Source organism: Papio anubis, chromosome 14 (genome assembly GCF_008728515.1).
Source record: "Papio anubis isolate 15944 chromosome 14, Panubis1.0, whole genome shotgun sequence".
Classification (NCBI taxonomy): domain Eukaryota; kingdom Metazoa; phylum Chordata; class Mammalia; order Primates; family Cercopithecidae; genus Papio; species Papio anubis.
Genome location: NC_044989.1, coordinates 50,172,183 through 50,197,378, shown reverse-complemented (window position 1 = coordinate 50,197,378; position 25,196 = coordinate 50,172,183). Strand labels below are relative to the sequence as shown.

At 37.8% G+C, this 25,196-nt stretch overlaps 1 pseudogene across 1 annotated transcript; it reads right to left on the bottom strand.

The window, feature by feature from the left end:
* Nucleotides 1–5,497: 5,497 nt before the first annotated feature.
* Nucleotides 5,498–7,125, bottom strand: LOC108581820 (annotated as a pseudogene). Its single transcript, XR_002516638.2, has one exon. The product of XR_002516638.2 is annotated as a 60S ribosomal protein L7 pseudogene (transcript).
* Nucleotides 7,126–25,196: the final 18,071 nt, after the last annotated feature.

The following is a 25,196-nucleotide window of genomic DNA, read 5'->3' as shown; positions in this document are numbered from 1 at the left end:
TCAAAGAACATCTTTATTTCAACCTTCATTTCGTTATTTACCCAGTAGTCTTTCAGGAGCAGGTTGTTCAGTTTCCATGTAGTTGTGCAGTTTTGAGTGAGTTTCTTAATCCTGAGTTCTAAATTGATTGGACTGTGGTCTGAGAGACTGTTTGTTATGATTTCTGTTCTTTTGCATTTGCTGAGGAGTGTTTTAGTTCCAATTATGTGGTCAATTTTAGAGTAAGTGCGATGAGGTGCTGACAAAAAATTATATTCCCTAGATTTGGGGTGGAGAGTTCTGTAGATGTCTATTAGGTCTGCTTGGTCCATAGCTGAGTTCAATTCCTCAATATCCTTGTTAATTTTCTGTCTTGTTGGTCTGTCTAATATTGAGCGTGGGGTGTTAAAGTCTCCCACTATTATTGTTGGGGAGTCTAAGTCTCTTTGTGGAGACATATATATATATTCATAAGAACTTGCTTTATGAATCTGGGTGCTCCTGTATTGGGTGCATATATATTTATGATAGTTAGCTCTTCTTGCTGCATTGATCCCTTTACCATCATGTAATGACTTTCTTTGTCTCTTTTGATCTTTGTTGGTTTAAAGTCTGTTTTATCAGAGATTAGTATTGCAACTCCTGCTTTTTTCTTTTCTTGCTTACCATTTGCTTGGTAAATATTCCTCTATCCCTTTATTTTGAGCCTATGTGTGTCTTTGCACGTAAGATGGGTCTCCTGAATACAGTACACTGATGGGTCTTGACTCTTTATCCAGTTTGCCAGTCTCAGTCTCTGTCTTTTAATTAAGGCATTTATTCCATTTACATTTAAGGCTAATATTGTTATGTGTGAATTTGATCCTGTCAGTATGATGCTAGCTGGTTGTTTTGCTCATTAGTTGATGCAGTTTCTTCATAGTATTGCTGTTCTTTACAATTCGGTGTGTTTTTGCAGTGGCTGGTACTGCTTATTCCTTTCCATGTTTAGTCCTTCCTCCAGGAGGTCTTGTGAGGTAGGCCTGTAGGTAACAAAATATCTCAGCATTTGCTTGTCTATAAAGGATTTTATTCCTCCTTTGTTTATGAAGCTTAGTTTGGCTGGATATGAAATTCTGGGTTGAAAATTCTTTTCCTTAAGAGTGTTGAATATTGGCCCCCACTCTCTTCTGGCTTGTAGGGTTTCTGCTGAGAGATCCACTGTTAGTCTGATGGGCTTCCCTTTGTGGGTAACCTGACCTTTCTCTCTGGCTGCCCTTAACATTTTTTCCTTCATTTCAACCTTGGTGAATTTAATGATTATGTTTCTTGGGGTGGCTCTTCTTGAGGAATATCTTTGTGGTGTTCCCTGTATTTCCTGAATTTGAGTGTTGGCCTGTCTTGCTAGGTTGGGGAAGTTCTCCTGGATATCCTGAAGAGTGTTTTCCAACTTGGTTCCATTCTCTTCATCACTTTCTTTCTTTCTTTCTTTCTTTCTTTTTTTTTTTTTCATGAGACAGAGTCTTGCTCTGTCACCCAGGCTGGAGTGCAGTGGCACAATCTTGGCTCACTGCAACTTCTGTCTCCTGAGTTCAAGCAATTCTCCTGCCTCATCCTCCTGAGTATCTAGGATTACAGGCATCTGCCACCACAAGTGGCTAATTTTTTTATTTTTAGTAGAAGCAGGGTTTCACCATGTGGGCCAGGCTGGTCTTGAACTCCTGACCTCGTGATCTGCCTGTCTCGGCCTCCCAAAGTGCTGGGATTACAGATATGAGCCACTGCACCTGGCCCTCATCATTTTCAGGTACACCAATCAAAGGTAGATTTGTTCTTTTCGCATAGTCCTATATTTCTTGGAGGCTTTGTTCATTCCTTTTCATTCTTTTTTGTCTACTCTTGTCTTCTCTCTTTATTTCATTAAGTTGATCTTCAATGACTGATATCCTTTCTTCTGCTTGAATGATTCAGCTATTGACACTTGTGTATGCTTCATGAAGTTCTCGTGCTGTGTTTTTTGCTCCATCAGGTCATTTATGTTCTTCTCTAGCCTGTTTATTCCAGTTAGCAATTCTTCTAACTTTTTTTCAAGGTTCTTAGCTTCCTTGCATTGGGTTAGAACATGCTCTTTTTGCTGGGAAGAGTTTGTTATTACCTACCTTCTGAAGCCTACTTCTGTCAGTTCATCAAACTCATTCTCCATCCAGTTTTGCTCCCTTGCTGGCAAGGAGTTGTGATCCTTTGGAGGAGAAGGAGCATTCTGGTTTTAGGAATTTTCAGCCTTTTTGTGCTGTTTTCCCCCAATCTTTGTGGATTTACCTACCTTTGGTCTTTGATGTTGGTGACCTTCGGATGGGGTCTTTGAGTGGACATGCTATTCCTTTCTGTTTGTTAGTTTTCCTTCTGACAGTCAGGCCCCCCTGCTGCTGGTCTGCTGGAGTTTGCTGGAGGTCCACTCCAGACCTTGTTTGGGTATCAGCAGCAGAGGCTGCAGAGTAGCAAAGATTACTGCCTGATCTTTCCTCTGGAAGCTTCATCCCAGAGGAGCACGTGCTAGATGCCAGCCAGAACTCTCCTGTATGAGGTGTCTGTTGGCCCCTACTGGGAGGTGTCTCCCAATCAGGATACTGGGGGGGTCAGGGACCCACTTGAGGAGGCAGTCTGACCCTTAGCAGAGCTTGAAGGCTGTGCTGGGAGGTCTGCTGCTCTCTTCAGAGTCATCAGGCAGGGATATTTAAGTCCATTGAAGCTGTGCCCACATGACTCCCTTTCCCCAGCTGCTCTGTCCCAGAGAGATGGGGGTTTTATCTGTAAGTCCCTGACTGGGGCTGCCACCTTTTTTTCAGAGATGCCCTGCTCAAAGAAGAGAAATCTGGCAGTCTGACCACAGCAGCCTTGCTGAGCTGCAGTGGGCTCTACCCAGTTTGAACTTCCCACTGGCTTTGTTTACACTATGAGCCTAAAACCACCTACTGAAGCCTCAGCAATGGCGGACGCCCCTCCCCCCACCATACTTGAGCATCCCAAGTTGATCTCAGACTGCTGCTGTGCTGGCAGCGAGAATTTCAAGCCAGTGGATTTTAGTTTGCTGGGCTCCTTGGGGGTGGGACCTGCCAAGACAGAACACTTGGCTCCCTGGCTTCAGCACTCCTTTCCAGGGGTGTGAACGGTTCTGTATCCCTGGCATTCCAGGCGCCACTGAGGTGTGGAAAAAAAGAACTCCTGCAGCTAGTTCGGTGTCTGCCAAAATGGCCGCAGTTTTATGCTTGAAACCCAGGGCCCTGGTGGGGTAGGCACCGGAGGGAATCTCCTGGTTTGTGGGTTGTGAAGACCATGGGACAAGTGTAGTATCTGTGCTGGAGTTCCTCAGTCTCAGTCCCTCAAGGTTTCACTTGGGCAGAGGAGAAAATTCCCTGACATCGTGCACTTCCCAGGTGAGGCGATGCTCCACCCTGCTTCAGCTCACCCTCCATGGGCTGCACCCACTGTCCAACCAGTCCAGTGAGATGAATCGGGTACCTCAGTTGGAAATGCAGAAATCACCTACCTTTTGCATCAATCTCGCTGGGAGCTGCAGACCGGAGCTGTTCCTATTCAGCCATCTTGCCGGCAACCCAGAATTTTTATATTTATAAAGTATTGATTAATTGTAATTAAACCATGATAATTTAAAAGGGTGTCTTGAAAGCCTTAAAATATCACTGAAAGAACAGGAAAAATAGGTATAGTCAGCTCTTTGTATTCATGGTTTCTGCATTTATGAATTCAATCAACCATGGATCAAAAATATTTGAAAAATAATTGCGTCTGTACTGAACATGTATAGGCTTTTAAATTTTGTCATTATATCTTACATGATTATGGATAACAACTATTTATATAGCATTTACATTGCATTAGGTGTTATAAATAATCTAGAAGTGATTTAATGTATACAGGAGGGTGTGCATACGTTATATGTAAATACTGCAGTAGCCATTTTATAACAGTAACTTGAGCATCCAAGGAATTTGGAATCTTTAAGAGCTCAATGAAATCTTTATAAATAGTAATTTAACATATAGGGAAGAAAAAAACCACAAAACCATAATAGAAGTAAACGTATCTGTATGAATAATAAAATTTTATGTAAATACCCTAACACACCAATTAAAAGACAGAGAATATAAAACTGGATTAAAAAAAATCAAGATCCAATTCTCTATTGGCTAGAAGAAAACCACTTTAAATATCAGGCCACAGATACATTAATTGTTAAAGTGTAAAAAATATAGTATGTAACTACAAAGGAAAACTGGAGTCAGTATACTAATAGCAAACAAGGTAGATTTTAGAATAAGGCATATTAGCATGAATATAGAAGGAAATTTTATAGCAAATAAAGTTGATCAAGTGGATAAAACCATCATCCATCAAGTAGATCATCCATCATCAAGTAGATAAAAGAATCTGAAAATATATATATGTATACATACATACGCAGACACAATATCATAATTTCAAAGTACATTAAACAAATCTGATAAACTTAAGAACGTATAGAAACAACCACAATTATAATTGGAGGTTTCAACAATCATTTCTCATTGATACAAAAGTAGACAAAAAGTCAGTAAATTTATAAAATACATAAACATCCCCTTCAATTAATTTTGTAACTGCCTGACAGAATCTTCTTGCCTGCTGCCCAGATAGAGCCAATTTATTGAGATAGGGGAATTGGAATAGAGAAATAGTGTAATACATACAGAGCTGGCTATATCATCCAAGTATTATTACTCAAATCAGTCTCCCTAAAAATTCAGAGACTAAGGTTTTTTAAGGATAATTTGTTAGGCAGGAGGCTACAGAGTGGGAAACACAGATTGGTCAGGTTGGGGATAAAATCATAGGGTGTTGACGTGGGTTCTTCTTGCTATTTTCTGTTCCTGGGTGGGAGAGCAGAACTAGTTAAACTAGATTACCAGTTTGGGTGGCACCAACTGGTACATGAGAATGCAGGGTCTGAAAAATATCTTGAACACCAGTGTTAGGTTTTACAATAGTGATGTTATCCAGAGGAGCAATTGAGGAAGTTAGGAGTCTTGTGGTCTCTGGCTGCATGACTCCTGAGTCATAATTTCTAATCTTGTAGCTAATTTGTTAGTTTTACAAAGGCTGTCTGGTCCCCAGGCAGAGGGGCTTTGTTTTGGGAAAGGGCTGTTACCATCTTTGTTTCAAAGTTAAACTTTAAACTAAATTCCTTCTGTACTTAGCTTGGTGTATGCTCAGAAGTGCACAAGGGCAGCTTGGAGGTTAAAGGCAAGATGGGGTATGTTAGGTCAGTTCTCTTTCATTGTCATAATTTTTGCAAAGGTGGTTTCAACTTGAGCTCAGTAAAATCTGTGGAACACTTTACTCTAAAATAAAACATTAAAAAATATTCATTTTTAAAAGTGCATATGGAACAATCATCAAGATAACCTATATTTTGAGGAAAAAAATGAGTTTTGAAACTGGCTTTGCAAAAATTGTAACAGTGAGAAAATTATGACAGTGAAAGAGATTCTACCTAACCAACTCCATCTTGTTTCTAAACCTTCAAGCTGCCCTTGTTCTTTCCTGGGCATAGGCTGAACTAACTTTGGAAGGAATTTAATATACAGTTTAACTTTCAAACAAAGGTGATAACAGCCCTTTACCGAAACAAACATCTCTTTTGCCCGTGGAACAGACTGCTTTTTAGGAATAACAAATTACAAATTCACCACAAGACTAGAAATCATAGTTTAGCAGTCATTCAGCCAGAGGCCACAAGATTCCTAATCTCCCTCCCTGATTGCTTCTAAGGATAACATCACTATTATACAACCTAAAATTGATGTTCAAGATATTTTTCAGACCTTGGATTTTGTTTGTTTGTTTTGCGGGAGACCATAACTTTACTATTACTCAAGTCAGTCTCCCCGAACATTTGGAAATCAGAGTTTTTTTGTTTGTTTGTTGGTTGGTTTGTTTGTTTCAGTTTGAGAGCAGGTACTGCTTATTAACCAACCAGCTTAGAAAAATAATCATGGCAAACACCTTAGTTCATTCTTCTAATAAGCCTGTTGATCTGGTCCTCCCTGTTGCCAGCATCTCCACCTTCTACAAAATGGGTGGTCTTTTTCTTTATTCCACCTCGTGAAGAAGATAATTTGAAGGGCCACGGGAAGTTATTTGCTTCTTTGAAGTGTTTTCCAACAGTATAGATCTCATGAATCAGATCCTCCATGCAGATAATGTCATATTTACCAAGAGATCGAGCAATCAAAGCGTTATCTGTCAAAGCATTTCACTTCTTATTGATTTTGCCATAACCACGCTTGTAAATTAGTTCATTTACTAACCTCAGATTTGGGTACCCCCATGCAATATATGGCTCTACAATCCTCAATGTGTTAATTGAAGCCTTGTTGAGCTTCACAAAGATTGCACTGAAGATCTGATGAAGGCAAAGAAGCTGCAACAACTTTCGGACCTTTGGGCTCACACAATTGATACCTCTGATCCTGATGACAAATGCCAATTTGGGTTCTGAAGGTACATAGAGGTTGCCAGCTTTTCTTACCATCCTCACTATTCAAATTTCAGTTCTGTACATCTGCCTAAAGTGTACAAGTGCTTCGCTTTTTCATAGATAAGCTTCCTCCTTGACTTTTGAAGCATCTTTTGGACAAACTTCTTTCTCAGGTGCTTGATCTTCAGTTCTGTGAAATTCCTTCACTTTTTCTTAAGGGTTTCTGGCACAGCAGGAAACTTCTTCTTCTCCTTTTCTACACCCTCCATTGTTCCGGCCAGAAAAAGAGTGGATATCAAAGTTTTAAGGACAACTTGGTGGGTGGACGGAAGTCAGTGAGCTGGGAGTGCTGATCAGTCAGGTCAGTGATGAAACCATATGGAGTTGAAGTTGTTTTCTTGTATTGTGTCAATTCCTGGGGGGAGGACACAAGATCAGATGAACCAGTTTATTGATCTGGGTGGTGCCAGCTGATCCATTAAATCAGGGTCTGCAAAATATCTCTAGCACTGGTCTGAAGTTGTACAATAGTGATTTTATCCCCAGGAGCAATTTGGGGAGGGTCAGAGCCTTGTATTCCCCAGATGCATGACTCCTAAACCATAATTTCTAATATTGTGGCCAATTTTTTTTTTTTTTTTTTTGAAACGGAATTTCACTCTTGTTGCCCAGGCTGGAGTGCAATGGTGCGATCTTGGCTCACTGAAACCTCCGCCTCCCGAGTTCAAGCAATTCTCCTGCCTCAGCTCCCCGAGGAGCTGGGACTACAGGCATGCGCCACCACGCCCAGTTAATTTTCTATTTTTAGAAATAGAAATAGAAACCCAACATGGACTACTACAACCATTCGCCGATGCAATAAAACTCTTTACTAAAGAGCCTCTAAAACCCTCAACATCCAGCACTACTCTTTATATTACAGCACCCGCGGAAGGGCGTTTACGCTCACTTCGTAACCTTCATCAGGGTTTGCTGAAGATGGCGGTATATAGACTAAGCAAGAGAGGGTGGGGTGGATCGGGGTTTATCGATTACAGAACAGGCTCCTCTAGGGGGATGTGAAGCACCGCCAAGTCCTTTGAGTTTTAAGCTGTTGCTTGTAGTATTCTGGCGAATAGTTTTGTTGTTCTAACTACTGAGGTTTAAGGCCAAGCATAGTGGGGTGTCTAATCCCAGTTTGGGCCTTGGCTGTTGTGTGTTCAGAAATTATAAAGCCACTTTCGTAGTTTATTTTACGTTAGCTAGAGTTTTACAGTTTAGATGAGGTTTAGCTTTATTGTATTAGATCTAAAACACCCTCTAGGCCGATTTCTATTGGCTAGGGTTAATCGTATGACCGCGGTGGCTGGCACGAAATTAACCAACCCTTAACGTAGAATAGCTTAGTTAAACTTTCGTTCATTGCTAAAGATTTGTCACTGCTGTCTCCCGTGGGGGTGTGGCTAGGCAAAGTGTTTTGAGCTGCATGTGCGTGCTTGATACTTGCTCCTCTTGGTCATGGTGATTTGGGGGGCGTCTTCACCGGAGCCGGGATGCTTGCATGTGTAATCTTGCTAAGAGTCAATAGAAAGGTCAGGACCAAGCCTATTTGTCTATGGGGTGTGCGAACCCATCTAGGCATTTTCAGTGTCTTGCTTTAGGTGGGTTTAAGCTACATAAACGTCAGTGTGGGTGTGATTGTGGGGTAATTTCTTTAGGGTTGTGGGGGGAGGGGTGGATTTGACAATGGGCGGAGGGTCGTGAGTTGGTGTCAAGAGTGTTTGGTGAAGTAAATTTATATTAGTTGAGGGAGTGGCAGTTGGGGTCGTGCATACCTAAAAGATGAAAATACGAGCTCTGGCTGGGTAAATTGAGGCTTTTGTTTTTGGGGTTTGGCAAAAGTGGGTTTAGGTGAAGGTCAGAGATGGGGGTGGGGGGGTTTGGATAGAATTTTATTTTTGTTGTGGTTTTGTGGCGTGGTGGAGGAGGTTGCGAAGTTGGTTATTGTTATGTCCTACAAGCATGAATTAAATAACACCTTAATGATGGTTGGGGGGGACTGCAATATTGAACGTAGGTGCGATCAACAATAGCATGTACTAGGAATCAAAGACAGGCGCGGCAGGACGGGATGTGGTGGGAGTCAGCATTCTGCGATGGGGTTGCGTGCAGACCAGAGATAAAAGATACCAAATGCATGGAGAGCTCCCGTGACTGATTAATAGGGTGATAGACCCGTGATCCATCGAGATGTCTTATTTAAGGGGAACGTGTGGGCAATCTTGATTGTTATGGCCCTGAGGTAAGAACCAGACGCCGAATACAGTTCAATTATAGCTACCCCCACGAGTTATGGGCCCGGAGCGAGGAGAGTAGCATTACCCGAGCGGGATATTGGTTTCACGGAGGATGGTGAACAAGGGATCCCTAAGTGAGGGGGGGCATCCGTGGTGAGGAGGACTTTTTGAATGGTATGTGCTATGTCCGGTGAACGATGTAATGTACTGTTGTACGATCAATCTAGGGCTGGATCTGTTGGTATTCGTAGGGGTAGTGCGTGGGCTTTGGAGGAGTGTGTTATGTATTACTGTTGAGGTACTCATTAGGATTCTTGCTTGTAAGCATGTTGTTCTAGAGAGTTGGGTAAATATGTAAAAGCATGTCCTATGTACAGTTAAACATATATAGTACTATATATTATGCGTGTTGACTAGCAGTAATGCACGAATTATGGTTTCTCCATGTTGGTCAGGCTTGTCTCAAACTCCTGACCTCAGGTGATCCACCTGCCTCAACCTCCCAAAGTGCTGAGACTGCAGGTGTGAGCCACCGTGCACAACCTCTTGTGGCTAATTTTTTAGTCCTACAAAGGCAGTTTAGTACCCAGGAAGGAAGGGAGTTTGTTTCAGGAAATTGCTGTTCTCATCTGTGTTTTAAACTATAAACTATAAAATAAATTCCTCCCAAAGTTAGTTCAGCCTATGTTCAGGAGTGAACAAAGACACCTGGAATAGGAGGTTAGAAGTAAGATGGAGTTGGTTAGGTCAGATCTCTTTGACTGTTTCAGTTACAATTTTGCAATGGTGATTTCAATTCCTCCCTTTGGGTTTTATAACACCTTAAACTTAAGGTGTTGGCTAATGAAGATGGAGAAAGGGCAAAGACAGCTCTTTTTCCTGCCAACCAGGGACATAGTGGGGGTATGTGCTGACCCTAAGATGAGAGGAATGGAACCGCTTTGCAACTCTCAACGTACTCATGCAGGCCTGGCTGGGGTTCCAAGGCTTGCATGGCAAAGACGTTAGTATTATCATCTAAAGTTATAGTACTGCATTTAAGGGAACAGTGCACTACAAGGTGAATAATGAGTACTAGGGTAAGGAGTGCAATTCCCAGTTTTAAAAGTAAAGATTTGAAAGCATTAGTTTGGGGACTTGTAGCCCACAAAGAATTTAGGATTTAGTCCAAACTGCACAAGAAATCCAAGGACAGCTAACAACAGGTGTACTATAGTTTCTTTCTTTCTTTTTTTTTTTTTTTAAGCGTATTTTTTCTCTCTCCAGTCACCATTTTTATTAAAAACATATCATAATAGGATTGATTTGTTTGCAAAACAAACTTTAGTCTTATTATACTTGGCCTGATTATCTGCATAAAGTACAACAAGAATAATTATTTCTTACATAGGCTTTTAAAATTGGCTTTGATGAAACTCTTTTCCATAAGAAATCTCAGATAAGACTTTTTTAAAGCTGAGTCTAGCCATGGGTTTGTATGCTCAAATACCTATGAGTTTGGTAAATTCCTCTCCTCTTGACCTCCCAAGATAACCTGGGGCTCCTGGGACTTTTGGACCCTGTATTCTGATGTACCAGCTGGCACTCCCCAGACCAGTAATCTGGCTCAGCCAGCTCTGCGATCCCACCCAGCAGCAAAAGACAGTGAGACAAACCCTATTTGACCTCCTATGATTTAATCTCTGACCCAACGAATCAGCACTCCCAACTCTCTGGCCCCTTACCCACCAAATTATCCTTAAGAAACTCCAGGCTGATTTTAATGATAAAACTCTGGTTTCCAGTTCAGCCAGCTTTGCATGAATTAAACTCTTTCTCTATTGCAATTCCTCTGTCTTGATAAATCAGCTCTATCTGGGTCGTGGGCAAGGAGAACTCATTGGGTGGTTACAGTTTTAATATATTTAAAAATGTTAAAATCATGTAATGTACGTTCTCTTAAACAATAAAATTAAAATAGAAATCCCATTAGGACAACTGAAAAATGTATTTGGAATTTAAAAATCACAATTCTAAATGACCCTTGAATGAAAGAATGAAAAGTTAGAAATTGTCCTGAATTGAATAAAAATGAAACTAACATATCAAAATTTATGTGGTGTAAGTAATGTAGTGCTGAGAGAAAATTATAGAATTCACTGCTTCTATTTTGAAAGAAAAAAAAAAACTAGGAAAAAAGAGAGAAAATTAAACTCATACTAAACATAAGAAGGAATAATTTTAATTAATTAATTAAATAATTAATTTTGAGACTGAATTTCACTCTTGTTGCCCAGGCTGGAGTGCAGTGGTGGAATCTTGGCTCACTGCAACCTCCACCTCCTGGGTTCATGTGATTCTCCTGCCTCAGCCTCCCGAGTAGCTGGGATTACAGGCAACCATCACCATGCCCAAATAAGTTTTTTTTGTATTATTAGTAGAGATGAGGTTTCACCATGTTAGCCAGGCTGTTCTTGAACTCCTGACCACCAGCCTCAGCCTCCAAAAGTGCTGGGATTACAGGCGTGAGGGGAAAATTTTAAATAACAGAAGTCAATGAAATAGAAAACAAGCAAAAATACAGAAAAAATAAATCTATTGTATTAATTTCCTATTACTGCTATAACAAATTACCACAGTCTTAGTAGTTTAAAACAACAGAAATTTATTATCTTACAGTTTTGGAGCTCTGAATTCCTTCTAGTCTGAAAACTGAGGTGTTAACAGAGCTGCATTGTTTCTTGAAGCTCTAAGAGAGAATCATGACCTTTTCCATCTTCTTGTAGTGGCCTACATTCCTTGGCCAATGACTCCTAATTTCTACATTCAAACCTAGTAGCATAGCATCTTCTCAGCTCTCTAATCTCTGCTTCTTTCATCCCATCTCCTTCCTTGATTCTTACCCTCCTGACTCTTTCTTATAAGGACTCTCATGGTTACCTTGAACCTGCCCAAATAACTCAAGATAATCCTGTCATCTCAATTCCTTAACTTGATCACATCAACAAATTCCTCTTTGCCATGTAAAGTAAAATAACATATTCACAAATTCCAGGGATTAGGATGTGAATATGTTGGAGAAGCTATAATTCAGCCTACCACAGATTCCAGAACCTGGTTCTTTGAAACAACAGTAGAATTGCTAAAACTTTAATCAAACTGATCTGGCAAAATATAAACAATTCACATATACCAATATCAGGAAAGAAAGAAGAGCCACAACTACAGCTCTTACAGGCATTAAAAAGATAAAGAGGGACTACAGTGAACAAATTTGTATCAATACTTTTGACTATTTAGATTAAATATATAAATTCTCAGCAAAATGAAAGTTAACACAATCAGAATAGATAAATGAATAGCTCTATATCTATTAAAGCAATTTAATTTGTAGTTAAAACCTTCCCACAAAGAAAACCCTACTCCTAGATGGCTTCACTGGTAAATTCTACTGAACTTTTAAAGAAAAATGATACCAGTTCTATGCAAACTACCATTAAAAAAGAAAAAAAAGTGGCTGGGTGCAGTGGCTCATGCCTGTCATCTCAGCACTTTGGGAGGCTGAGGTGGGCGGATCACCTGAGGTCCAGGGTTTGAGACCAGCCTGGCCAACATGGAGAAACACCCCTCTCTACTAAAAATGCAAAAATTAGCCAGGTGTGGTGGTGCATGCCTGTAGTCCCAGCTACTCAGGAGGGTGAGGCAGGAAAGTCGCTTCACCCCAGAGGCAGAGGTTGCAGTGAGCTGAGATCATGCCACTGTACTCCAGCCTGGATGACAGAAGAAGACTCCATTAAAAAAAAAAAAGAAAGAAATTAAAAAGAATAGATATAACTTCTGATTTTACTACAGGAGGCAGCAGTGACTGATATAAAAACTAGACAAATACATAAATACATCATTAAAAAGACCTCCTCAACACAGATGAAAAATTTCTTAAAACTTTAACAAATAAAATCTAGCATTATACGAAAGGGCTAATGCATCCTCACCAAGTGTTTTCTTCCCAGAAATGCAATAGTGGTTCAACATTCAAAAATGAATCATTTGTAATTCACCATAGTAAGAAACTAAAGAAAAAACCTCTATGGTCGTTTCAATAGTTTCAGAAAAAGCGTTTGAAGAAATTCAACATGCATTCATGATGAAACTCAGGAAACTAGAAATAGAATCAATAAAGGGAACCTATTAAAAACTTACAGCTAATGTCATGCTAAAATTCAGAACAAGGTAAGGTTGTTCATTCTCACTAATCCCATTCAATATTTTATTGGAAATCTGAGCCAATGTAGTAAGTCAAGAATAAGAAATAAAATGTATACAAATTGAAAAAAATGAGAAATAAATTATATTGCTTCACAGCAATATAATTATATACAAAATGATTGTTTTGTAAACAAAATCCCAAAGACCAAAAATATACAAAATATTTAGAAATAATATAAAAATGTGCAAGACTTGTATTCAGAAAAATGACAGAATATTGCTAAAAGATCAAAGAAGGTATAAATAAATGGAGAACTATGCCATATCCATAGATGAAAGACTTAAAATTCCTATTGACAAACAGTCATAAAATTAAACAAAAACTATTTAAAAAATAAATCATTGAATAAAATGAATTCAATTACTTGGAAATTAAAATATATATATTTCTAAGTAACTTTTGAGTCAACTTAGTGTTCATCTTAAGAAGTTAGAGAAAGAAAAAAAATCACCACATAGCATAAGTAAAAGTAAAAATAAAGAGCAGATATAATTAAAACAAAAAGCAAAATTATAATACAGAGCGTAACTTCAACCAAAAGTTGTTTCTTTGATAGGGCTATTTAAAATTGATTAAAAATATAAATAGGAAAAATAATGAAAGAGGGAGAGGGGACAAAAACCAAAGAATATTAAAGTAAAAATGGTAACAGAACTACATATGCTAAAGAGATTTTTGGAAAAACAATATATTAAGAGGACATTATGAATAGCTTTGTGCCAGTAAAAGTGCAAACGTTGATAAGGAGGGAAAGAGAATGCAAAAAAGTCCTAAAAAAAGTTATAAGATAATTCAGACCATGCAGGAAAATCATAATATAATAAGATATGCTTATTCCAGGAATTTCTTTAGTTTAATATTAGACAATCTATTGATTATATGAACGTGTGTATATATTAAAGAGAAAAATTGATTTTCTGGATGCATAGAGAAATATAATCAATTAAAAATGAAATCATCTTATGAATAAAAATTGTTATCTTGATATGAAGTAATTTCAACATATGTAGAGTAAGCATTGTATTCATGGTAAACAATTTTAAAAATGTATAACAAATACATATGAAACATTTTTAAATATTAGGTATAATAAAATTGCTAACTGTCCCCATGTCTAGTAGTGTACTAAAAGTTGTACTCAGAAAAACAAAGCTAAAAAGGCAATAAAGATAAATAAATAAGCCAGGTGCCATGGCTCACGCCTGTAATCCCAACACTTAGGGAGGCCAAGGTGGGTGGATCACCTGAGGTCAGCAGTTTGAGACAAGCCTGACCAACATGGTGAAACCCCATCTCACTAAAAATACAAAAATGAGCCAGGTGTGGTGGTGTGCACCTGTAATCTCAGTTACTCAGGAGGCTGAGGAAGGAGAATCGCTTGAACCCAGGAGACAGAGGTGCATGAGCCGAGATTGTGCCATTGGACCCCAGTCTCTGGACAACAAGAGCAAAACTGCATCTCAAAATAATAATAATAATAATAATAATAATAATAATAATAATAAAACAAATAAATGAATAATACATAAGGACTGGAAAGAAACTTATGTAGTAATAGTCCACATAGAAAATCTCAGAAACTCCATATGGGAGTTAGCGTAATAAAAGATGTAACAATGTTGCTGGACAGGAGATGCGTAATCAAAACTTAATTGCATTTCGGTTTATGAGTAAGAAAGCATTTGAAATATAATTTGATGATAATTTTACTTACAATAATATATTTATTTTGTTCCTAAGAAAATATGCTACAAAATATAATTATAATCTCTGTGGAGAAAATAATAAAATTTAATCAAAAGACTAAAAACAAAAGAGTAAAGATGACTTAAGTGGAAGTGTAGTTGCTTAAAGATTTAAAAGAAATTAAATTTCAAACATTAATTCAACACAATTTGTATCAAAATCTCATAGAATTTGAGAGAGAATTCTAGAACATAGGAAATACATTTTATTACAATACCAAATAATATTGTAATAAGAGGATATTATATAAAATAGTACTTAAAGATGCTAAATATTTAAAACATAACTGAAACTAGTGAAGACACTATTGAATAAAAAAAAGATGGGTAAACTAACTATTAAAGTTTGTCTTCTGGTATAATACACAAACAAACACACAAAGTAAAATAGCAAGTTGTAAAGTGGTATTGGCACAGATCCATAAATAGCCCAATGGGTCAGGATAGAGAACCCAGAAACAGACATACTTATATCTTATATCTAAAGATTTGATATATGACAAGGAACAAACTCACCTTTCAGAGGAGAGAAATATTCAAATTCAATAAGTGATGCTGAAACAACAGGTTATCTATTGAAGAGGAAAGAAACTGGATTGCTTTGCCGCACGATACGTGAAGTGAATTTCAGATGAAACTTAAATGTAAAAGGCAATATGAAAACTTCTAGAAAAAAACAATTAGGAAAATACCTTAATGACCTCTTAGTAGGGAATTTAACAGGACTCAGAAGTTCATATGCCACAGAAAAGACTAATAAATTAAACAATATTCAAATGTAGAACTTCTGTTAATCAGAAAACATTATAAACAAAAGGCTATCAGAAGCCTCGAGGGTGGTTTTTCTCACATAGCATCATCAACAACACAACAGCCAGCTTTCATCCATTGCTAGCGCTGTCCAGGCAGAGTTCTAAGGCCTTCTTTACCCACATCTCATTTACTCCTCCCAGCCTCTCTAAGAGGTACAGGCATAAGTCATTTTCTTGAACTTTGCAGATACTGTTCTTTACAAATTGAAGGTTTTGTGGCAATTCTGCATTGACCAAGCCTATTGGTGCCATTTTTTCCAACAGCATGCATTCACTTTGTGACTGTCACATTTTGGTAACTCTCACAACGTTTCAAAATTTTGTTATTGTTGTATCTGTTACAGTGATCCATGATCAGTGATCTCTGATGTTACATTTGTAATTGTTTTGGAGCATCACAAAGTGTGCCCTCATAAGATGGCAAACTTAATCAATAAATGTTGTGTGTGTTCTGACTGCTCCACTGATGGGCACTTCTTCCATCTCTTTCCATATATTTCAGCCTCCCTATTCCCTGAGACACAAAAATATTGAAATCAGGCCAATTAATAACTTTATCTTGGTTTCTAAATGATCAAGTGAAAGGAACAACCACACATTTCTCACTTTAAATCAAAAGCTAGACATGATTAAGCTTATTAAGGAAGACATGTCAACAGCCTAGAAAGGCCAAAAGCTAGGCCTCTTGAGCCAAACAGTCAGGTTGTGAATGCAAAGGAAAAGTTACTGAAGGAAAGGAAAAGTTACTGAAGGAAATTAAAAGTGCTGTTCCAATGAGCAAATGATAAGAAAGTGAAACAGCCTTATTGCTGGTAGGGAGAAAGTTTTAGCAGTCTAGATACAAAATCAAATCAGCCACAGTATTCCCTTAGCCATTTATGCCTAGTGTTCGATTATTGGAATGCTAAGCATGAGGGAGTTATTTATATCCTACTGCTCAAGGTCATTAACAAGGTCTGATTGCAAAAATTAAAAAAAAAAATTGCAACCTCAGGCATAAATGGGTTTAAGCCAAAGCCCAAGTTAGAGCAACGTCCTAACTCTCTTCAATGCCATGAAGCGTGAGAGAGGTAAGGGAGTTGCAAAAGAAAAGTTTGAAGCTAGCAGAGGTTGGTTCATGAAGTTTAAGGAAAGAAGCCACCTCTATAACATAAAAATACAAAGTGAAGCAGCAGCAAGTGCAGATACAGAAGCTGCCGCAAGTAATCCAGAAGATCTACTTAAAATAATTGATGAAAGTGGCTGCACTAAACTATAGATTTTAAATGTAGACAAACAGCCTCTGTTGGATGAACATGCTTTCAGAGACTTTCATAGTTAGAGAGAAAATGTCAATGCATGGCCTCAAAGCATCAAAGAACAGTCTGACTCTGTCATTAGGGGCTAATGTCGCTGGTGATTTTAAGTTGAAACCAATGCTCATTTACCGTTCCAAAACTCTAGGGTCCTTAAGAATTGTGCCATATAGACTCTGCCTGTGCTGTATAAATGGAACAATAAAAGCCTGGATGACAGCACTGTTTACAGAATGGTTTATTGACTATTTTAAGCCCACTGTTGAGACCTACTGCTCAAAAAAAGATACCTTTTAAAATATTATTGCTCAATGCTCTGATAGAGATGTACAAGGATATTAACGTTGTTTTCATGTCTGCTAACACAACATCCATTCTGCAGCCCATGGATTAATGAGTAATTTTGACTTTCAAGTCTTACTGTTTTTGAAAAGTACATTTCATAAGACTGTAGCTGCCATACATAATGGTTGCTCTGATGGATGTGAGCAGAGTAAACCAAAAATCTTCTGGAAAGGACTCATCATTCTAGGTGCCATTAAAAACATTTGTGATTCATGGGAGGAAGTCAAAGTATAAACATTAACAGGGGCCGGGCACGGTGGCTCATGCCTGTAATCCCAGCACTTTGGGAGGCCGAGGCGGGTGGATCACGAGGTCAGGAGATCGAGACCATCCTGGCTAACACGGTGAAACCCTGTCTTTACAAAAAATACAAAAAGAAATTAGCCAGGCCTGGTGGTGGGCGCCTGTAGTCCCAACTACTAGGGAGGCTGAGGCAGGAGAATGGCGTGAACCCGGGAGGCGGAGCTTGCAGTGAGCCGAGATCGCACCACTGCACTCCAGCCTGGGTGACAGAGCAAGACTCCGTCTCCAACAAACAAACAAACAAACAAACATTAACAGGAGTTTGGAAGAAGATGATTTCAACCCTCATGGATGACTTTGAGGGCTTGAAGACTTCAGTGGAGGAAATAACTGCAGATGTGGTGGAGATAACAAGAGAACTAGAATTAGGAGTGGAGCCCAAGGATGTGACTGAATTGCAGCAATCTCATGACAAAACTTGAACAAATGAGGAGTTGATTTTTATGGATGAGCAAAGAAAGTGGTTTCTTGAAATGGAATCTATTCCTGGTGAAGATGCTATGCATATTGTTCAAATGACATCAATGGATTTCGAATATTACATAAACTTAGTTGATAAAGCAACAGCAGGGTATGAGAAGATTGACTCCAATTTTAAAAGAAGTTCTGCTATGGACAAAATGTTGTCAAACAGCATTGCATGCTACAGAAAAAATCTTTCCTGCAAGGAAGATTCGATCAATGCAGCAAACTTTATTGTTGTCTTATTTTAAGAAATTGCCACAGCCACCTCCACCTTCAGCAACCAACACCCTGATCAGTCAGCAGCCATTAACATTGAAGCAAGACACTCCACCAGCAAAAATGATTACAACTTGCTGAAGGATCAAATGATTGTTAGGATTTGTTTAGCAATAACTTATTTGTAAATTAAGATATGCACATTGTACATATTTTTTCAGACATACTGCTACTGCACACTAAATAGACCACAGTATTGTAGAAATATAACTTTTATGTGCACTGGGAAACCAAAAAATTTATATGAGTCACTTTCTTGCAGTATTTGCTTTCTTTTAATGCTCTGGGGCTGAACCTACAGTATCTCTGCGGTAGGCCTAAACTAATATTATTCCCAATTTAAACGGAAGAAACTGAATGTTATAAATGAAATAACTTGCCCAAAGTCACACTGGTGATGGAACTGGGGTTCAAACCATGTTGACTGCTTAGAAAATACATTGCCTTTTATAAATAATCGTAACCCTCACCAAAAGTAAGTGCAACATTGAAAAATATATTGTTTAGAGATACATACAATTCATGTAAAAATATAAAAAAATCAAATACAATCACACACACACACACACCCTTAAAAGAACACCTAGGTCAAAGAAGATAATGTAATGGATATTATAACATATTTAGAAGTAAATGTTAAAAATACTACATATTGAAATTTGTGGGATATAAGTAAAGTAATTAGACATTTACAGCCTCAAATTCCTAAAAAATATATATATTTGACAAAAAGCCCTAAAAATTGCACCAAAACATAAAAAAATATGCAAACAACATGTAGAAGAATAGTTCTTAAGAGTCATAAATAGTTCGTAAACGTGAAAAGTTATTCAACCTCATTAATAGTCATGAACTTACAAACAAAAATCTCAATCATATTCCATATGCAATACAGATTTGACAAAAGTTAAAATATTGGTCAAAACCCAGGTTAGTGAGTATATGAAGTAACAGTAATTCCTATACACAGCTTTTGAGAGCATTAGCTACTGCATTCACACACAAAATATGTATTACGATCTACTAAAGTCAGTTTTACAAATATGTTAGGGTCTAACCATTCTACTTCTAGTCATAATTGCAAAATAAAATTTCATATACGTGTACCAGGAGAATGGATAATAGTGTTAATAGCAACATAATTTGGAGGAACAAACAAAGCAGAAACAAAAGAAAAACAGAAAATGTACCTTTTGAAATATACATATAATGCATAGTTTTGCATAATTGTGAAAAATTAATGTATCCCAACTGCACACCTCAACATCAAAGTCTACTGCTGCATAGTAATTCATACAATAGGCTTTCATTCCATAATGTTCAAGAAGTATAAAAGTAAACAACATATTATTTAGGGATGCATAAGTATTTAGTTAAACTGCTAAGTATCAGCATAGTGGTTACTTCAGAGTGAAGAGGGAAAGGGAAATGGAAGAGGGCTGGATGATGGTTATACTGATATTAATTTCATCATTATTCCTTTAAAGAGTGTGTATTCATTTGTATATTCAGATTCACTCCATAGAACATCTCCTGGGACATTGTATTTCAGAAAGAAATTCTCTTGGTTTTTCAAATCTAGACTTCATAGAACATGTGTATCTTTAAAACAATGTTTTCTGCCTGTATTTATAGAGAAAGTATTTATCATTCTGTTTCTAAAACTCAAGACAGCATTTTTATAAAACTAACTGTGGAAAAGGTCTTGAATTTCATTCCAACACAACTAGTAGAATGTCACAGTCACATAAACTTTTTGAAAAATATTGTTTGTTTGAGACCTTATTTGTTGCTTGGTAATTAGAAAAAGAAATTGAACACATCTTAAATCATAAAATGCTATTTATACAGGCATGAAAGTTGCTAATGTATAGGTATGTAAAATATGTATGTGTTTTTTAGGGAATGGGATGTGAGGTGTGAGGTTAATGTCTAACAATTTATTGATTTTCACATTTAAAATAATGGGAAATATATTCCTGATAAACTTTGAGTGCAGACCATCCAGATTTCAGGATTTTCTGAATTTATGACTTTAATTTGAGATGGCACTACAGTATGTGTGATATATTATGTAACATAGTTTTGAACTCACACTTTTTTTTTTCACTTTAAGTTCTGGGATACATGTGCAGAATGTGCAGGATTGTTACCTAGATATACATGTATTATGGTGGTTTGCTGCACCTATCAATCTGTCATCTAGGTTTTAAGCCCCGCATGCATTAGATATTTATCCTAATGCTCTCCCTCCTCTTGCCCCCCACCCCCTGATAGGACCTGGTGTGTGTTGTTCCCTTCCTTGTGTCCATGTGTTCTCATTTGAACTCATACTCTTTAGCTAAATTCATTAGCCCTTTATGTTCTGGTTGTTCTTTGCTCCAACTTCATGCCCATCCACTCTGCCTGGACACCGGTAAGGTTGCCATGCTCCTGCATGCCTTGGTGCACTTGTACATGACAATTTTTTGCCCTCTAATTCCTTCCTTTGAAACTCAACTCAAATATCATTTACACAGTGCAGCTGCTCTGGCTTCCCCAGCTTCTATGTACTCATAATAGTCTTTGATCATATATTGCAAAACACAATTGAGTATTCAAATTGGCTGTTTACTTCTCTGTTCCCACCACTAGTAGAAAACAATAAATGGGCTTCTTGACAGAAAGCATTGTCATTTATAAGGTCATGAAACTTAGTAGGTTTTAAGTAAATGTTCATTGAACGAGTAAATTAATTAATTTATAAATATCTAAGAGCATAGATCTTTATGGGTTGAACTTTTAAGGAAATAATTGAAGGAGACAGTGAATCTTAAAAATATGAATGTTAACAGGAAAAGAGCTCAAGTAAAAGCTAAGAAACAGGAAAACAGTGATGTGGGTTGGGAGAACTGAGAGTGGAAATTTCACAGGGGAATAATAGAAGAAAAGATTGTGAAGTAAAAGTGATTGAAAATTGAAAAATCCATCTTTGCTCTATTATATTCTGAGACCCAAAGTTGCATAAATATTTAATATCTATCTTCTATTCTTAGTTGTGTACTCTGACATCTTTACACAAAAGAAAAGGATAAGAAGAGATCCTTGTGATTCTTCTTGATGCTCTGTTTACAGATCTGATACCAAGCTCTTTAGAATGAAGTACTACCCTCTCCTGCCCTACTCTCTTCTAGGGATGACCAACTCTTAATACACTAGCTTAAGACACTCTCTCTTATCCTGTTAGAGACAATTCATTAAACAAACAGTAAATAAATTCTTTCCCTATTGTACCTTCCAATTATTTTCCTGAAGAATACTCATATTGATTTACAGAATCATGCGAGCACAGAGCTGTCTAAAACAACTTTCTGCAATGATGGAGATGTTTTATCTGTGCTATCCAATACAGTAGCCACTGTCGACATATAGCCACTAATCACTTAAAATATGTCTATGCTACTGAGGAACTGAATTATTTTTATCTTATTTGAGTTTAATTACTTTAAATGTAAATAGCCATATGTGCTTAGTGTCTACCATTTTAGGCAACACAGGTCTGAAATATTTGTGAGAAACCTAAAATTGGAGCCACTGCCCCTACCTTACTAAGCAGTCTACCTCACTTACTGATTGAGAAAGTAGATGAAAAAGCTGCAGTGCTTAACTCCTAATTTGCTAGAGAATCTCCAGTGTCAGTATTTAATAGGAATTAAGGGTAAGCAAGGCAGTGAAGATTTATTCATTCCTGACTGTTACACATGAATGGCCAAGAAAATCTATGTATAATCAGTCTATCAAGAAGAGCTATAATTAGAATCTGATTTATTTGCTTTTTGTGGAATACTTGGTCCCTTTTACCATATCAGCACAATCAGTGCTAAAAACCAAAGGAAAATTGGCTTTAGCATGAATGTTACTCCTTTTGTATCCATGAGATTTTCAACATAAGTCAAAGTAGCATTCTGGATCAGTGTTAAGGATGTTTCTAGTGATCAGACCGGCCTAAATAATATATAAGCCTACATGTACTTACACATTTAATGTCAGCAGTTACTGAGACAGCATTTCTAACTACCCCTGGTAAATCCTTCCCGACCTCTGGAGGTTCACTGAGACAGATTGTTGACTTTGCTCAGAAGGAATTTCGCCTAATTTAAAGAGGAAGTCTCTTCAAGTATTGGATGCATGGTTTTATCTTGTGGAAATGGGGTTATAATGCAAATTGTTAGGGTGAGGTCTATGATTTTCCATTTTTAGAAGCGCTCTGATGGTTCCGATACAGATGTCCTCCCATCATGTTTCAGAAATGTGGAATTGGACTGTATAACTCATTAGAAGATGAGAACACAGACCACAGTCACACAGCATGGTAATACACATTAATAAGAAGCTAGACACTGTGGTGTGCACCTGTAGTCCCACTGCTCTAAAGGCTGAGGTGGGAGGATCCTAGGGGTTTGAGACCAGCCTTGGCAACAGATCAAGACTTTGTCTCTTAAAAAAGAAAGGAAGGCAGGAAAGCAGGAATGCAGGAAGGCAGGAAGGCAGAAAGGAAGGAAGGAAGGAAGAAAGAAACGAAGGAAGGAAAGAAGGAAGGAAGGAAGGAAGGAAAAAAGAGAAAGAAGGAAAGAAAGAAAAAAAAAGGGAAAGAAAGAAAAAGAAAGAAAGAAGGAAAGAAAGAAAGGAAAGAAGGAAGGAAAGAAAGAAATAAAGGAGAAAGAGAAAGAAAGAAATAAAGGAGAAAGAAAGAAAAGAAAAGAAAAAAATAAAAGAAAGGGAATGGAAAGGAAAGGAAAGGAAAAGAAGGAAGAAAGAGAGAGAGAAAAGAAAGACAGGCTTTAAGGGATAGACCATTTTCAGCTTTCACTGAACAACATACATCTACAGCGATACCTTGTGCATATTTAAGAGTGAGAGTAGTGGTCATAATCATATATATTCTGGAGGAAAAAGTCATTCAGAAATAGAAAATTTATGGGAAACTGAAATAGCCCATAGAATTACAGCAACCTTGGCAAATGAATGAATAATTGTTGCAGAGTCACAAGTCTTTTTCCGTCAGCAAGATGCCCAATCACCTAGTGGCTAACAAATGGCAACCTCCAAATTCTGTTTCTTTTTTCCTTAATAGGGTGAAGGGGAAAGCAAGCACTGACCTGAGTCAAAATCCCTTGGCAGTCTGTGGTTAGAAGCATGTACCTTGTTTCAAAAGCACTGTACTCTGAGCCAAGCAACTCAGAATAGTGATTTCCAGCTGTCTGTGTTCTTTTTCATCGTAGTAAGGCCTTATTAGGTGTGGATTTCTCAGTGGTACATTTTGAGGAACATTACTGGGAATCTGTCCCAGTAAAACCATTTCAAAGGTAGCTTGCCTTCCAGTAGTACAGTCAGTTACAGCAGTGACTTTTACAGAGACTATTTCATACTTTTATGCATAAAAATAAAAAGCCATTCCACCATGCTGAAATCTCAGAGGAAAGCTTGCTGTGACCCTGTGTATTTTGTGCTGACATGGTACATGGTAGCTTTCTAAATGGAAGAATAATTGTATTTTCAAGAATACTGAAAAGGTGCTTTGATTTGATTTGAAAAGGCCAGAGTCTCATAGATGTACTAAGAATGTCACATATTAAGCTTCTAGAAGTGCCCATCATGCTTCAGTAAATGGAATCCTATGTCTTGGGCTGGATTCTCTAGGGTCAATTTCTTCTCTTCCCTCTCCCCTTGGCTCTTTCCTCCTTTGCCTTTTGGAAAACAATCATCAAAAGGCAAGAAAAGTTGTTCATATTTACATTCTACATTAGGCATGATGTCTTACAAAACTATTTTCAAATAGTTCGTAGCATCCTCGCTTAATACAGTAGCAAACTGAGGTTTACAGTTGTTAACTTGCTCATAAAAAAGCAACTAGTAAATGGCAGAACTCCTTTAGACCCAGGTATCTGAGACATCAAATTCCTCCTTCTGTTATGCCTTGATCTACATTCTCTTTATTCCAAAATTCAACTTCTTATCTTTTTTTTTTTTTCAAATGGTTGCTAAAAAACATTTCCACTTTCTTATGCCTACATAGACTGCTGTAGTAGCCCTTTCTCTGGCCTTCCTCCTGAGAATGTTCTTCTGCTACAATTTAACCTGCCAATGGCTGTCAGTTTTTCCGTCTTAAAACAATCACCTGCCATTTCTCATCCAGAAGGGCTGTACCATTGATCATTTTCACCAGCTACATATGAGAGTGTCTATTTTTACATAACTTCGTCACAGGGTATGTTGGAATTTTCCTGATACAATAGGTGAGAAATGAGGAGCTATACTTTTGTAGTGAACTCATCAGATGCTTTATGAACAATTATTTATTTGATATTTACCATATGTTAGGCCCTATTTTTTTTTTTATTTTTTTATTATACTTCATGTTCTAGGGTACATGTGCACAACGTGCAGGTTTGTTGCATATGTATAGATGTGCCATGTTGGTGTGCTGCACCTATTAACTCGTCATTTACCTTAGGTATATCTCCTAATGCTATCCCTCCCCCCTCCCCCCACTCCACAACAGGCCCCAGTGTGTGATGTTCCCCTTCCTGTGTCCAAGTATTCTCATTGTTCAATTCCCACCTATGAGTGAGAACATACGGTGTTTGGTTTTCTGTTCTTGGGATAGTTTGCTGAGAATGGTGGTCTCCAGCTGCATCCATGTCCCTACAAAGGACACGAACTCATCCTTTTTTATGGCTGCATAGTACTCCATGGTGTATATGTGCCACATTTTCTTCATCCAGTCTGTCACTGATGGACATTTGGGTTGGTTCCCAGTCTTTGCTATTGTGAATAGTGCCACAATAAACATACGTTTGCATGTGTCTTTATAGCAGCATGATTTATAATCCCTTGGGTATATACCCAGTAATGGGATGACTGGGTCAAATGGTATTTCTAGTTCTAGATCCTTGAG